Source organism: Grampus griseus (genome assembly GCF_964374135.1).
Source record: "Grampus griseus genome assembly, chromosome: 4".
NCBI lineage: Eukaryota > Metazoa > Chordata > Mammalia > Artiodactyla > Delphinidae > Grampus > Grampus griseus.
In genome coordinates this window covers 122,339,486-122,354,246 of record NC_138997.1, presented here as the reverse complement: position 1 = coordinate 122,354,246, position 14,761 = coordinate 122,339,486, and the positions used below count along the sequence as shown (strand labels likewise).

General features: G+C 40.0%; 1 long non-coding RNA gene across 1 annotated transcript; it reads left to right on the top strand.

The window, feature by feature from the left end:
* The first annotated feature begins 362 nt into the window (after nucleotides 1–362).
* LOC309821923 lies at nucleotides 363–7,287 on the top strand. The gene is made up of 3 exons (XR_014296665.1): nucleotides 363–385; nucleotides 5,260–5,343; nucleotides 5,646–7,287. It is a non-coding gene; the product is annotated as an uncharacterized lncRNA (long non-coding RNA).
* Nucleotides 7,288–14,761: the final 7,474 nt, after the last annotated feature.

Sequence of the window (14,761 nt, the reverse complement as noted above, 5' to 3'; positions counted from 1 at the left end):
TGCAGGACTGAGTGCCAAGTCAGCTTTAGCTATCTCTTTTTTTCCTTACCATGCTCACAGTTTCTTTTGCCATCAATAGAGACGATAAAAGGCAATAGGAGCAAGAGGCAAAAACAATAATAGGGCAGTAGACTCTTGCTTGTTTTTAAGTTTCTCATCAGTCCTGGTTTATGGGCTTTCCATGAATATACATGTTATTTATTTTCCTTTGCCAAGTCACCTGATTTCTCAAGTCCTGGCTTAGGAAATGTGACAGGCAAGGAGGCATGTCATTGGCTCTCAGAGAACAGTGTCACAAGTGCCTTTTGTTTTATTTTTATTGTACAAAGCATAAAGTGCTATGTAATTACAAGACTGGATTATTTATACTCTGAGGCTAAAGAAGGTAAGGATTAGTCCCTCTATTTTTTTTATTCCTATTTTTCCTAGACATTTCTGCTTTGCTAAACTCTTAGATTACAAGATATTATTTGCCAGAACAATGATCTACATTTTGATGTCTGATGTGCAAATACTAATCTCTTCAGAATAACTGAAAATTTTAATATTTTGAGGATATGAAATAATACTTTGAGGTAAGCTCTAGGATTTGATATAAAATTCATATTTGTCCCCAAGGAAAAGCAAAACACTGATGTGATACCTACTCAAAACTTGGTGGGTAATTGTGAGGAATTTGAGAAATTGCTTTCTAAAGAAAAATTTGTTAAAAGCATTGAGTAGCTGAAAAGTAAATAAAATTATTCTAAACTCATGCTATATCTATATACTTTATGTGTAATTTTTTGTACACGTATTTTTCTTGTTTAACTATCACAGCAATATGAATGGATGAGGCTTCACTGCCCCCATTTTGCAAATAAGTCTGAGACAGAGTGATTAAGTAGCTTTCCTGCCACCTATAGCTAGTAAACAAAACCAGGATTTGAAGCCAGGTCTATAAGTTCTAAAATCTACATACTTAAGCCCTATGTTATACTCTTTCCTTTTTTATTTGTTTATTAAAAATAATAATAAAACAAATTTTTAAATCTACTTTTTATATTGTGGAAAAGTGACCTGCCTGAAGCCCTCACTCTTTCTAGTGACTAATCTGAATCCTAATAAGTGAGGTCATGCTTCCTGAACTAAAGCTGGAACTTTTGTTAAATTGGTGAGAGTTCTTTAATTAAACTAGCAGATTAGGACTCAGATTCATGAACACACAGTATATGAATTCAGAAAAAGACACTGGCACACTATTCTCACCTAGACAAAGAGCCATAGTCTGAAAACCTGTTTGAGTAGAAAAAATTGAATCCTAGCTCTTGAATGAACTATTCCAGCACCCACACTCAAAAAATACCTCAAAAAGAACATTTCTAGAGAAAATGTTAGTAACTTAGTGGTAGAGATACTATAATAAAGAATGAATTACTTTTGCTTTGTCGATCTTTCTTTCCTTCTTTTTTTCCTTAGTCATCCATTACTCTTAGCTGCTGGTAATCATAAAAAAGATATTGTCTCGGATTTTCAGGATTTCTTAGTATTAAGTCATTGTTACTAGGTGGAAGGAAGTTGACTACTTGGAATTTAAGTGACTTACTCAAGATTACAACAGTGAGTCATTTACTTAGCTGAAAAGGGAGCATGGAACTTCCTGGTTATAAGTGTTGTACGTTGGCAACTCAATCTGCCTTTTCTCCATTGCTTCCCCTTCAAACCCATGGGCTTTTAGTGCAGGACAAGAGGGCTTGTTCTTCAGTGTGACCATCACTGCTGCTCTCTGACGGGACATCAGCTTGAATTAGGATTTGTTTCTATGGTCAGCATACAAACCTCATGGTTTTATTTTGAGAAGTTAGATCTTGAAGTGAAGATTCCTTGTCAGTTGCTAATTTCTTTGGACAAACATTGCCTTAAGAGTTGATTGTTCCTGGAGAACAAAGGTTTTGAAGTTCAGGCAGTCTAGGGTCAAACTGTAAGGAGGCATAAGGAATGAGACAGCGTGACCATTTGCCCTCTTATTTTGAAATATAGTTTACACCCACTAACTATCCACATGGTATGATGTAATATTTCAGGGGAGGCACTGTTAGCTGTGACTTACAGGTATCACTGTTGTCTGGACATGAGTGATTTCTAGAATTTATTTCTCATGAAGTAAGATTTTATATGTAGTGCTTTAGTGCTTAGAAATTAATGTTACATACATATTGATAATTCTTAAATACCAAGTTAATTTTTCTTTATATCTGTTCCCAATTCTGAACTATATACCATATTCTTTCCTATATTGCAGTTGTCTCTATCATAATTTTTCTCATGAGTTTTGATTACATAAAATTAATAGAAAGCTTCACCTTTCTTTAAGTATTGCCTTTTACTTCTCCCTGCATGGCCCCCAGGGATAGATAATATTGCTGATTAAATATTTAACCTTTTAATAACATTTTCTGAATTCTGCTCACTTCCTACTTTCCTTAAGTAATAACAGTCACTGCACATCAGAATACATGCTCTCAGTCAAGCAATGTGATTTTGATTCCTAAGTCCAGGTCATATGATATTCTTCAAAGCTGTTGCACCATCCACTAGTCATTCCTGGAATGTACTTCCTCCTCAACTACATCTCTTGCCTCCGTTAAAAACTGCTATTAAATTTCCTTCTATAGATTTCTTACCTGCCCACAATACTTACTGAATTTATTGTCTTCAGAGAATAAAGGATAGCAATAACACTAAGAGAAGAGGGTAAGTGTGTTCATTGTAGCCACTTTCCATCAGTGATCCAGGAAATCATCCACATTCTTCCAACCATATATGCCAACCTACCTGCTTCTGTAATGTTATATTTTGCCTTCTTTCCTATTATAACAGATTAATTATCCATGCTGTTATTTAGAATCAAACCCTCCACTTGTGCACTGGATCCTCTCTAACAGCCTCACTTCATTCAGGTTCACTGCTTCATTGTCATTACAAAGACCTTCTCTAACAATCTAAAATAACAGCTTTCCCACATCATTGCCTTCTATCCCCTCAGCCTGTTTTACTTTTCTTCAAGGCAATTATCATTACCTGAAATGATACTATACATTTTCTTGTCTCCTTCCACTTAGAACAGAGGTTGGCAAACTATGGCTTGAAGGACAAATCTGCCTGCCATCCGTTTTAATTAAAAAATTTAATTTTAAAATTTAGGCTTTAAAATTTTTATTGGAACTCAACCATGGCCATTTGTCTGTCTTTCTCTGATGGCTTTGACATTTACAACAGAGTTAAGTAGTCATGAAAGAGACTGTATGGATCACAAAACCTAAAATATCTATTGACACTTTATAGAAAAAGTTGGCCCACCCGGCACTAGACCTCAAGCCACACAAAGGAAAGTACTTTATTTTGTTCCCTGCTGTATCCCCAGTGCCTAGAAGAATACATGGCACTCGATAATTATTTGTTGAAGAAAGAAAAAAAGAAAGAATGAATAAATGGATCATCCCTGCACCATCTTGATTCAGTCTTCTCTGTTCTCATTATCCTTCTATTTTCCATAAACTCTGTCCTCTGATTTGTTTCTTCCATTAACCTTTTTTTTTTCCCCCCACATGCATCAAATTTCCAGTTGAAGAAAAACCCTAAAAATAGCTAAGTAACTTCTGGAAATATGAAACTTAAGTTAGAGGAATTTTTTTCCTCTGGCAATAATATATATTTTTTTCTTTGCTAGCATTTGTATCATTGTGTTCATTTTGGAGCAAAAACTCTGTCAGGAAGAAATGATATTTCTTTTAATAGTCATCCTTCACAACTAGTTACCTAACATATTTCTTGATACTCTTGGCAATTTTTGCTAATAATGTTGGCATTTTTTTAACCTTTTTTTTTTTTTTTACTCATTTTATGGAGTTTGATTTTTATATTTGGTTGACTGAGCACTTTTTATTTTAATATGTATTATGTGTATTATGTTTACCTCTTCTTCAGTTTTTGCTCATGAGTGTCTATCCAAAAAGTAAACTCTCCTGACACATGCAGTTGTTTTGATTTCACAACTTACCCATGCCGGAGATACTTTCCATACTAACTTTGATCTCTTGCAGATGGGGAGCAAAACCAGTACTAGATAAGCGAACTTTCTATGCCTATACTTAAAACAAAAGAAAACAAACACAAATCTCTGCTGGATCTGATTACTCCTAGGTGACTAAAAATTCTGTGAACCTGTGAAATCTGGAATGTGCTGGCAACAGAGAGCTGGGATTATCTATTAGAATCTTGGATTATGTATTTGAAATAGGAGGTTAAAGCTCTAATGTATCCAAAAACAATCTAAAGTGTGAGTTATTATTGCTCCCTTAGAGGGAAATTACAACTGTATGATATCTGTGGTAAAAATATGTGACTCTGAATATATAATTATTCACGTGATAAGAGTGGATGCACCAAATCAGATCCATCAGAGCTGTCCTGACATGATCACTTCTGTAATTTGCTTCTAATACCAAACAGACCTTCATGGTTCCTCAGTCAAGGTGATTTGCTGCTGCCTTATCATGAGTAATGATGAAGACACTTGTCTCCTCTCTCTGTCTCTAGCTCTGACCTCACTTATTTAAAATTCTGAGGTTCACTCCTGACAGATCTTCAGTTCACATTCCACCTCACCTACATACAGCTCTATAACTCCTTAGTTATAATTTATTTGAGTCTCATAAGTAGTGATAATGGCCGAGAAGCCGGATGAAAAATTTTTATTTCTAAATATCTAAGTAAATTCCTAAGTCTATTTCAAAATATAAAGTTTGTAAATAATAAAAAATTTTTCTTTAATAATAATGACATCCCTAACTAACTTTGATGTTTCCTAGTTTTCTAATTACTGTGCTGGTAAAGACAACTAAGATACTGGGAAACAGAAAGATTAACCTACATCATGTAATGGAAAGTTTTTTTTTCTTAACTATTGGTTTTTGTTTTATTTTTGAACTCCAGTAGATTGTTTTTGCTTGTTTTTCATAAATCTCTGGCATTAGGTACTCAAAATAAAATTTACCAAGTTTATTAAACATGTATATGATTTTTTGGTAAAAAGGGAACCTTCATATTACATGACAGCATAATATAATTGAAAGAAGTAAGTTCCTGGGAATCAGGAGACCTTGACCTGGAATTCCTTCCATTGTGTGATGCTAAACAGGTCACATAACTTCTCTGGGATTTGATTTCCTCATCAGTGATGGGCGAAGTTTGAATTACGTGATCTCTCTTCCCTTGCAGTCTTACACTGGAATAGTCTCACACTCTATTTTAAGGGCCTCTGTCATATGTGTTGTGGAAACAAACTCACAAGCTGGAATCCAGGTATATATTCCTACTTCCAATTTTTATTGCTTACTTTCAATATTTCGCTCAAAATGAGGATCAAATTAAATTCTTTTACTCATCTTTTGTTATTCCAAAGGCACACCCAAACATGGGTGTGTGAGAAAAATGTTCAAACATTTGTAACCAATCAACTTTCCTAATGTGAAGGCCAACCAAGCAAAATCCTAAACAGGGCAAGGCAATGAAAACAGTCTAAGTTCTGGCTTGGACTCCTTTAAGGGGTCCAGAATTAGGATTCTTTGTTAACTGTATCTTTTTTATCTCTCATTCTTCTACAGCTGTGTTTTATTGCTTAAGGCAAAAATGGTGCAGAAAGATAATGCAACTGACTCATTGAAACATAAATCTCAGCATAATGATTTAAACACTATGACTTTGTATTAGGCTGATCACCAAGCAATGTGATCAGGCAACTTGACTCAACATCAGACTGCACAAACTGTGAAGGGCAACCTGACGTTTTGGGTGCCCAGACCAAGCCTGTTGCTAAAAACAGCTTAAAGCGTTGGTTGAAAAAACTCTTGATTGTTTGCATTCATGAGCTGGAATACTCAGGCCATGAAATCAGTGAAGTTGGGAAGCCAGAGAAGTAAGCATAGTACATCTTCTGAGTGTATTTTCTGACGTGGATGAACTTGAGGGTTGATTTTTACATCTTTGCAATTTTATGGGGATGGGTGACACCAGGAGGAGAAAGAATGGCACCTTTGCTAGTAACCTGGCAGGAAAGGGAATCTGGAAAAGAGAAATGGAAAAATGTCTACAAGGAATTTTCAAATGGTCAGCTCTGGAGTGTGTGCTCTGAACTTTCTCTTCCTTTGTTTCCATAAAATCCTTTGTCAAGTCCACATTTCTCAGCAATATTTTTCTGTGAAGTGGATTCATTATTTTGTGTGTGGTTGGGGGAGGATGTTGAGGAGCTCAAAGAGAAGGACCAGGAGACAGATGAAATCCGAGTTACATTTATACCCGATCTCCTAATTTAAGCTGCCAAGGATACTTTTTCAAACATAGGGGAGAGGGTGGGGAAGATTGAATGGGCTTTGAGTAAAAACAGGAAGGTTGTTTTCTCTGAAAACTCAGTATGATGTTTGGATAGTGCTGCTTAACCCAGACGCCAGAGTAAGACACAAACTGGGAAGACTCATCCTTCCCTCTCTGGCCTAAAGCTGGACATCCTCTGTGGAGGAAGTACACAGCCGTCTTTTTTGAACCCACAGTCCTGAGCAACCCTGAGCCACAGCACAAGATCTGGCAGTAAAACAGTCATGTGTGTCAGGAAATATACCCTGGGCATGTGGACTTGCTATTGTTAGCCTGGAGGAAATAGCAGGACAGAGAGGCTAAGAAACTTGCTCAAGGTCACAAAGCAAGGAAGTGACAGCACTGGGATTTGAACCTAGGCCACCTGACTGCAGAATCAGCTTCCTCACCACCATACTAGATCCTAGAGGATAGGTTCTGGAAATCAGATATCTGGGCTGTTCCCAGGCTCCACAACTGTATTCAATAGACTGCAAGCTCCATTGAAGTAAACTGGACAAGGCAAGGAGTATGTCTGCTCCACTCATCACTGTACACTCAGCAGCTGTTAAATGATAGGTATTCAGTGTAAGGCCAACTGGCCCGAGGCAGGGGAACACAATCAGATTCACAGGTTGCATCAGACCGAAACTCTCCGGACCACCCAGTTCCAGAAACTGACCTGGAGACATTCCGGACCACCCAGTTCCAGGCACTGACCTGCGGACTTTGCACCCGGCCCAGCTTACCGCCTTCCGAGGGGCGGGACTAACCGTTCCCCAGGATACCCGAAAAGACCACCAAATAAGGAATACCCTGCGCCCTCCCAGATTCACCACACCCCTTTCCCTTCTTCCCCTATAAAATCTTGCCCAACCCTCGCCCGGGTGCGACTTCTCTGGCCCCTTTCTCTCGGACCAGTGAACCTCGCCCGGGAGCGCTCCCTAATAAAGCTCCCTTGAAGCTTTCCTTTGTTTCGCGGTGCCGTTTGTTAAGATCCGACCTTACATTCAGTAAATATTTACAGAATGAGTAAAATGAAACATATCACTACATACACAGGATGTCTTCTCTCATCCAGACTGGAATTCTCTATGCTGTACAAGTCGGTAGGATGTACAAACTAGAGCAGAAGTACTTTATTTTATTTATTTTTTTAGTTTTGGCTGTGTTGGGTCTTTATTGCCGCTCGTGGGCTTTTCTCTGGTTGTGGCTAGCAGGGGCTACTCTTCATTGCGGTGTGCGGGCTTCTCACTGAAGTGGCTTCTCTTGTTACGGAGCACGGGCTCTAGGCACGTGGGCTTCCGTAGTTGCAGCACACGGGCTCTGTAGTTGTGGCTCACGGGCTCTAGAGCGCAGGCTCAGTAGTTGTGGTGAATGCGCTTAGCTGCTCCGCAGCATGTGGGATCTTCCCGGACCAGGGCTCGAACCCATGTCCCCTGCATTGGCAGGCGGACTCTTTTTTTTTTTTTTAATAGATCTATTTATTTATTTTTGGCTGCATTGGGTCTTCGTTGCTGTCCGCAGGCTTTCTCTAGTTGCAGCCAGCGGGGGCTGCTCTTCGTTGCGGTGTGCGGGCTTCTCATTGCGGTGGCCTCTCTTGTTGTGGAGCACGGGCTCTAGGTGCATGGGCTTCAATAGTTGTGGCGCGTGGGCTCAGTAGTTGTGGCTCGTGGGCTCTAGAGCGCAGGCTAAGTAGTTGTGGCACATGGGCTTAGTTGCTCCGCGGCATGTGGGATCTTCCCCGACCGGGGCTCGAACCCGTGTCCCCTACATTGGCAGACAGACTCTTAACCACTGCGCCACCAGGGAAGCCCGGCAGGCAGACTCTTAACCACTGCGCTACCAGGGAAGCCCCAGAGCAGAAGTACTTTAAATTGTTATTTTGCTTTAAAAATGAAAGAGAATGATCTCTGATAAACTCATAGAGATTAAAGGAATATGACACACCAACTTTATAAATGAGTGACCAGACCCAGAGTGATAAGGAACGCTGCCAAAATCACACCGTCAGGAAGGGCCAGGACGGTGTTAGAATAGGCAAACCAAGCATGTATCAGGGAGGGGAGAGAGAGAGAGAGAGATCAACTCTAACCAGCTCGTTCAAAATGTAAAACTCACAAAGTCTAGAAAAACAGTAGTCCTAATTTCAGTGTACAGGTAAGTTATGTGTCATTAAAAATATTAAAGTGTTATTTGAATTACATAATGGGAGCCGTGGTGGACCCATAGTCTTTTCTGTGCTGGGACCTAGAAAGATCTAAGTCCTACCCAAGCCAGAACCAGGAAGTGGACTCAGACGCCTTTGCAGAAAAAGGCTTTAGTCTCCTTGGCCTTCCCTGATTTCCAAGGATTCAAGCAGTAACTAATAAGGGAAGTGAAAGAATGCAGAAACAAGGAAAAGCAGACAAGAAACAATAATAGTTCAGTGATAAAACACAATCCTGGCCCTTACTGATGGTGTAAACTTGGAAGAGTCCCTTACCACTCTGGGTCTAGTTGCTCATTTATAAAGTTGGTATGTCATTTTCCTTTAATCCCTAGTTCCTCCTCAAGGGATACCCGTAACAATCCAACACGTATCTTTAAGTTGTTCTGCAGGAACTAAGACCCCCCCACCCAGGTGGAGGATGATGACTTCATGCTGAGCACAAGCTTGTAGACCCCAGACTGGTCAGACCCAGGTTGATGATTGAGATTCCTGAAACACCACCCTGTTACCTCACCACCAACCAATCAGAAGAAAGTCATGCACTCTGCAGCCTTCACCCCAAATGTTGCCTTTAAAAACTCATCCCTGAAAGCCATCGAGAAGTTTGGGTCTTCTGAGTATGAGCTGCTTGTTCTCCTTGCTTGGCCCTCGCAATAAACCTTTCTCTGCTCCAAACTTGAATGTTTCGGTTTGTTTGGCCTCCCTGTGCGACAGGCACACAAACTTAGGTTCGCCAACACTCTTTCTCCCTTTTGTCACATGGAGCTATTGTGTCAAGGGCCTGGCTTGATTCTGAAGGAGATGCTGAAGGAGGGGTGAAGTAAGGAGAAGGAATGTGGATGACGGATTCCCAGCCCATTATTCCTTTTGCTCATTATTCCTTGAGGCCACAAATGACACAAGGAAGAACTGGACTCATTAGTCATGTTCTTTGTCTTTGTCATATGTCCTTCTTCCCTTTTTCTCCTGCTTCGAACCTCCCTCTTCCCCTCACTTCTTCACCACAGCAAACATGTTTTAATCTGAAATTTTAGTCAGGTCACAGGATCGGTGTGAACCTGATGACACTGAGTGAGCCAGCGTGATGCATTTTCTGTTCATAGCTCAGAACCTCGGTATTCTGCTGTTCCTGAAGTATTTGTCACCTTTCTTTTCCTTCACTGTTTTCTAGTTCACTCCTCTTTTAGGGCATGTGGGTGGTAGGAAAGGAGGGAGACAGTAGGAGACTCTGGGTCGGAGGCCCCACCCTCCTGCTCTACTCCAGGGGAGGACTGGGGGGTGGCGCTGAGCCACTCCCACTCAGCGCTCCGTCTGTGGGCACAGGAGGAGGCCTGTGCCGCGCCCGCAAACCCTCCCAAATCGCTGTTGACTTTTCTTTAGGCTTTATTTACAAAAATTTGTGACTACAGATAATCATCTAAGTCTTGGAACCAGAGGTGGGTGCAGGTTTTGTGGAGCCTCAAATATGTCCAAATTTGGGGCCCACTTTAAGAAAATAAAGACCTAAAGTTAAAAATATAAAATTAGCACAGAACTTTAGAAGGGGCCTCTATAAATCAAGTCCCTTAAACTACACGAAACCAGGTTAAACTATATTAACTTCAGGCTAAATCCTGGGAGGGCTTTTGACTTTTAGACTGAAGACTTTTATTTTGTGACTGTAAATAAGTTATGAGGGCAAAGATTGTTTCATATGCCTTTTCCACTTCTCCAACATTTAGCCACAGCACCTACTACTGCTGGATGATAAGTACTGGTCCATGAATTGTGTTGTTGTGGATGAAGCTATCTGATAGTCAGGCATCGTGCTAGACTGATGGGATCACTATAATGAATTGCTCTGGAAACATTTGGCCCTAGAAGTGGTGGGGACATAAGGGAGGAAAAGGTCAGTTCTATTTGGGGCAGAGACAGAGTAATCAAAAAAAACTTCAGAGACAAGTTGATCCGTGAGTTGAGACTCGAAAGATGGGTCGAGGTGTGGGGATAGTGTTGAAAGGCGTTTAAAGCAGAGAGAGAAGTATGAGCCGAAGCTTGCTGTCTGAAACCACATAAGGAGTTCATGGAATTGTAAGTAGTTTGGTGTGGGAGGAGTGTGAAGCACTAGAAGAAGAGGGGTTATTAGCAAAAGGTAAGGCTGAAAGGCAGGAAAAGATGAAATACCAGAGGGCTTCACAGGAGTTGGGACTTTAGTCTGTGAACCATGGGGAGCTGTTGATGGCTTTGATGCCAGGGAAGACCACAACGTGCATTTTTGCAATATTATTCTGGCACTTGTATGAAGAACAGACTGGGGATGCAGCAGCAAGACACTTAAGACCCCACTGCAGTAAAAGGCCGGGAAGGGCTGATCGAATGCTGTGACAATGGTGGTGGTAGGGCAGGCGAATAACCAGAGATGCTAAGGAGGGAGCTCACAGTGTTTGGTGACTGATGTGTTGAGTAAGGGCTGGGGTGAGGAGAAAAGTAGGGCAATGATTTCAGTCCTGGCTTAGGTAGTTGGGTGGATGGTGGTGAAACCAGGGCATGTAGGAAAAGGAGCAGGCTATGGGGGAAGTGAAGTCTCTTCTGAATCGATGCTGTTTGAGAATCACTCAAGCAGTAAAGTCTAGTGTGATTCAGGGCTGAAGCTGAAGGGATCATTGAGTCAAGCTTGGATATGGATTATCTGTCATCAGGATGAGGTGGTTGTAATTGGGTTACTCAGGGAGAGCCTTCGGAAAGAGGAGGGCAGGGGCAGGGTTGGAGCACTCATGTTAAGAACAGGTAAAGGCATTTCCACATTTGCTCCTTTGGAAGTTTTGGAAACCTACTAGCTGCTACCTGTGTCAAATGGCACAAATGCTCCTGTAGCAGGTCCAAAGTACTCTGTCAGCTCCTTCTCTTCCCTGGCTAAGAAATATTGAGCTGTGTCCTGATTAAATCCTACCTACTGTCCCCCATGTAGGGTTGGGTCCCCCAGCCGTGTGTACTACATTCAGCACATATCACAGTTTAATTGGTGGTTTCATTTTTTTGTGTCTGTGTCTCTAGTCGGGAGCTCCATGAAGGCAGGGAATCGTAGATCCCATGCTTACTCCAATGCCTGGCTCATTATAGGTGGTCAATAAATAGTTTCTGAAGTGGTAACTGTGGATGGAAATGGGTGCCTGCAGGTGATTGCCACTGGATAAGAGAGCGAAATGGGGATCCAGTTAATTCCTCTGGGAGAAGTCCTTGCTGAGCAGTAATCTCTACTTGGTGCCTAGTACATAATGTGATTTCTATAATGGCATTCATGATAAGAAAAGTTCTTTATTTTAGCAACAGATTTGTCATTTATTAAAAAATCAGTGTATAATAAATCTTATCATGTAATGTGTAGAGAGCTGTGCTCCTGTTGGTTTTATTTAGAAATAAGTAAGATTTAATTACATTCCTGGCACCAGGTCATTACTTTTTCTTTATACAGAGATTAAAAGGCCAGTCTCTGGAATCAGAATGCCTGGATTTGCATCCTGAATCTGCCACTTACAAATGTGAGGCCTTGGGGAGGTAACTTGACCATTCTATACCTTACTTTCCGTATCTGTAAAATGGAGGTCACGATAGTAACTTATTTATAGAGTGATTGTCTGGGGAATTATATAACTTAATATGTAAACAAGGGCTGACATGGTAAGCACCCAATGATCATTAGCCATTCTTACTGTTATCTGGTGGTTTGTTTACTTTAAGAGCAGTTTTCCATGGTAAAGTTTAAAATGTCCACTCTTAATATCAGTTCGGTATGTACAAACATAGAACTTTTTATTTTCCCTCCTAAATTTATTTCTCACTTTAAGTCTTCCTCATCTCAGTAAAATTATGCCATCCAACCAATGATTCAAACCATAAAATCTAAAAATAAACTGCAGTGCCTCCCTTTCTTTTCTGCCCACGTCTAATACATTTCCAAGACCTGTTGAGTCTATCTTCCAAATATAACTAAAATCTGTATGTGTTTCTTCCATCTCCAGTGACTCCGCTTTAACCATTGTTTGCCTGGACTTCTGCAAGAACTTCCCAATTGGTCTTCCTATGGTTACCCTTGCCCTGCTTCAATTCATTTCCCTCATTTTTAAATGCACAGGTTAAATGTGCATTTAAATGCCAGTTCCACTGGCTAGGAACCCTTCCATAGCTCCCATGGTTTTTAGGAGGAAATCCAAATTCCTCATTATAGCCTACAAAGCATGCAAAGCATTCATGAGCTGTGGCTGCCCTTACCATCTTACCTCTCCAACCATTTTCACCAATGTGGCTAGAGCCACATAAGCCTCTTTCTTTCCTTGATCATAGTGATCATTTTCTTCCCTACTGCCTTGCAGTCCTCTCTGCCTGAAATGCTCTGCCCCAACTCTTTACCAGGCTAGACATCTTATCCTTGAGATCTTCATTAGAATACTAAGTGCTTGGAGAAGGCTCTTCTGACCCCTCTTTCTAAGATGGCCTTCCTCAGTTATTCGCTCTCTTATCTGCTATCTGTTACTTCCCTGGTATTATTTGCTTGTTATTTTCTGTTATCTGCATTTCTTGGTAGAAATAGCTCCATGAGGGCAGGGACATTATCTGCCTTTTTACCACTGTGACCCCTGTGCCTAGCAGAGTACCTGGCACAAAGAAATATAATGAATATTTACTGGAAGAACTAAAAGACTGAATGAAAGCTATTGGGGCAAAAATTGACTTGGAAATCAAGAAACCATAGTACTCTCAGTGTATTCATTCATTCATTCAAGCATGTATTGAAGACCTACTATGAGTCATCCATGTGATTTATTAGGTGTTAGAATAAAAGATAAGCAAGAATAAAAGATAAGCAAGTCATTGTCTCTAATATTGAGTATAACTGAAATATTATAGAAATGCAGAGGAAGGAGTTTGGAGAACGAAATGATTTAATGAGTGATATCTTAGCTGCTTCTTGAAGGATGAACAAGTTCACAGGCTAGGAAAGGAGAAGGCATTTTAGACAGAGGGAAGAGTATACTCAAACACATAAGGGAAGGAACCCAAACAGCAGGATTGTGGAAATGGATTATTGACCAGCTGGAGCAGTGGTGGGAGCCAGAGCAGGAAGAAGGATAGATTGGTGCTTGATAAGGCAGAGCTGGGCCTTCAGCAAAAAGGAAGAGAAAACCATTATGAAGAGTTTAAGGAATTCAACATTAACAGGTCTGAGTTAATTATAATTATAATAGAATTATATATAAATATAATTATAATAGAAAATAATGGAACTGGGGATGGAGAGACACAGTATGATGCTATTTTAATAGTTCAGGTAACAGATGATGAGGACCTAGACTTGCAGAGTAGCACTAGGAGTAGAGAAAAGTGGTTCTGCACTCCACTGGGCATTTTGTCCTAGCTAGGTCTCAATTTTCTTTCTGCAAAATGAGAGTTTTGATTAGATAATCGCTATGATACTTTTCAGCATCATGATCCCATACATGCCTTAGAATTTTTCTTTTGTTGTAAATTTATCTATCTAGTTTCCTAAACATGGAGAGGCCATGCCGTCTACATCTTTTTATCATGTATATATAGATAAGTGCAAATAGAATGGGCTGTGAAACAGAAATGGCCAAGTTCAAATCCTTGATCTACCACTTTCTGTTAGTATGACCCTGTCAGTTATTTATGCATTCTATGCCTCAGTTTCTTCATCTGTAAATGGGGATATTAACAGTATCAAATGTAAAAAGTTAGAAAGATTAAAAGAGACAATAGAGTTAAAACGTTTAATACAGGATTTGGTACATTTCCAGTATCTATAGTGACTATCATCATCATCACTCTTTCTACTTAGCAGAGTGCTTATCACCTAAAAAATACTTACTGTATTCTTTTTTTTTTTTTTTACTTACTGTATTCTTGATGAGTGATTGGATGAATGCAGTGAAAGAGAATAATCATTCAAGTAAATTATGTCAAATAAATCCCTATTAATTGTTTTCTGGATTATTGAATAAGATTGTTGTTAATTCTGTGAAAATAGATAAGCAACAGCTAAGTCTCCAGTGCAAATCTGCACCTTGCCATGTTTAAGAAGGTTCATTTGGATTGACATATGTGATGAAATCAAAGCAGATCAGAAGAATATGTGGCAGAATTGCCTAGATTTTGTGACACTTC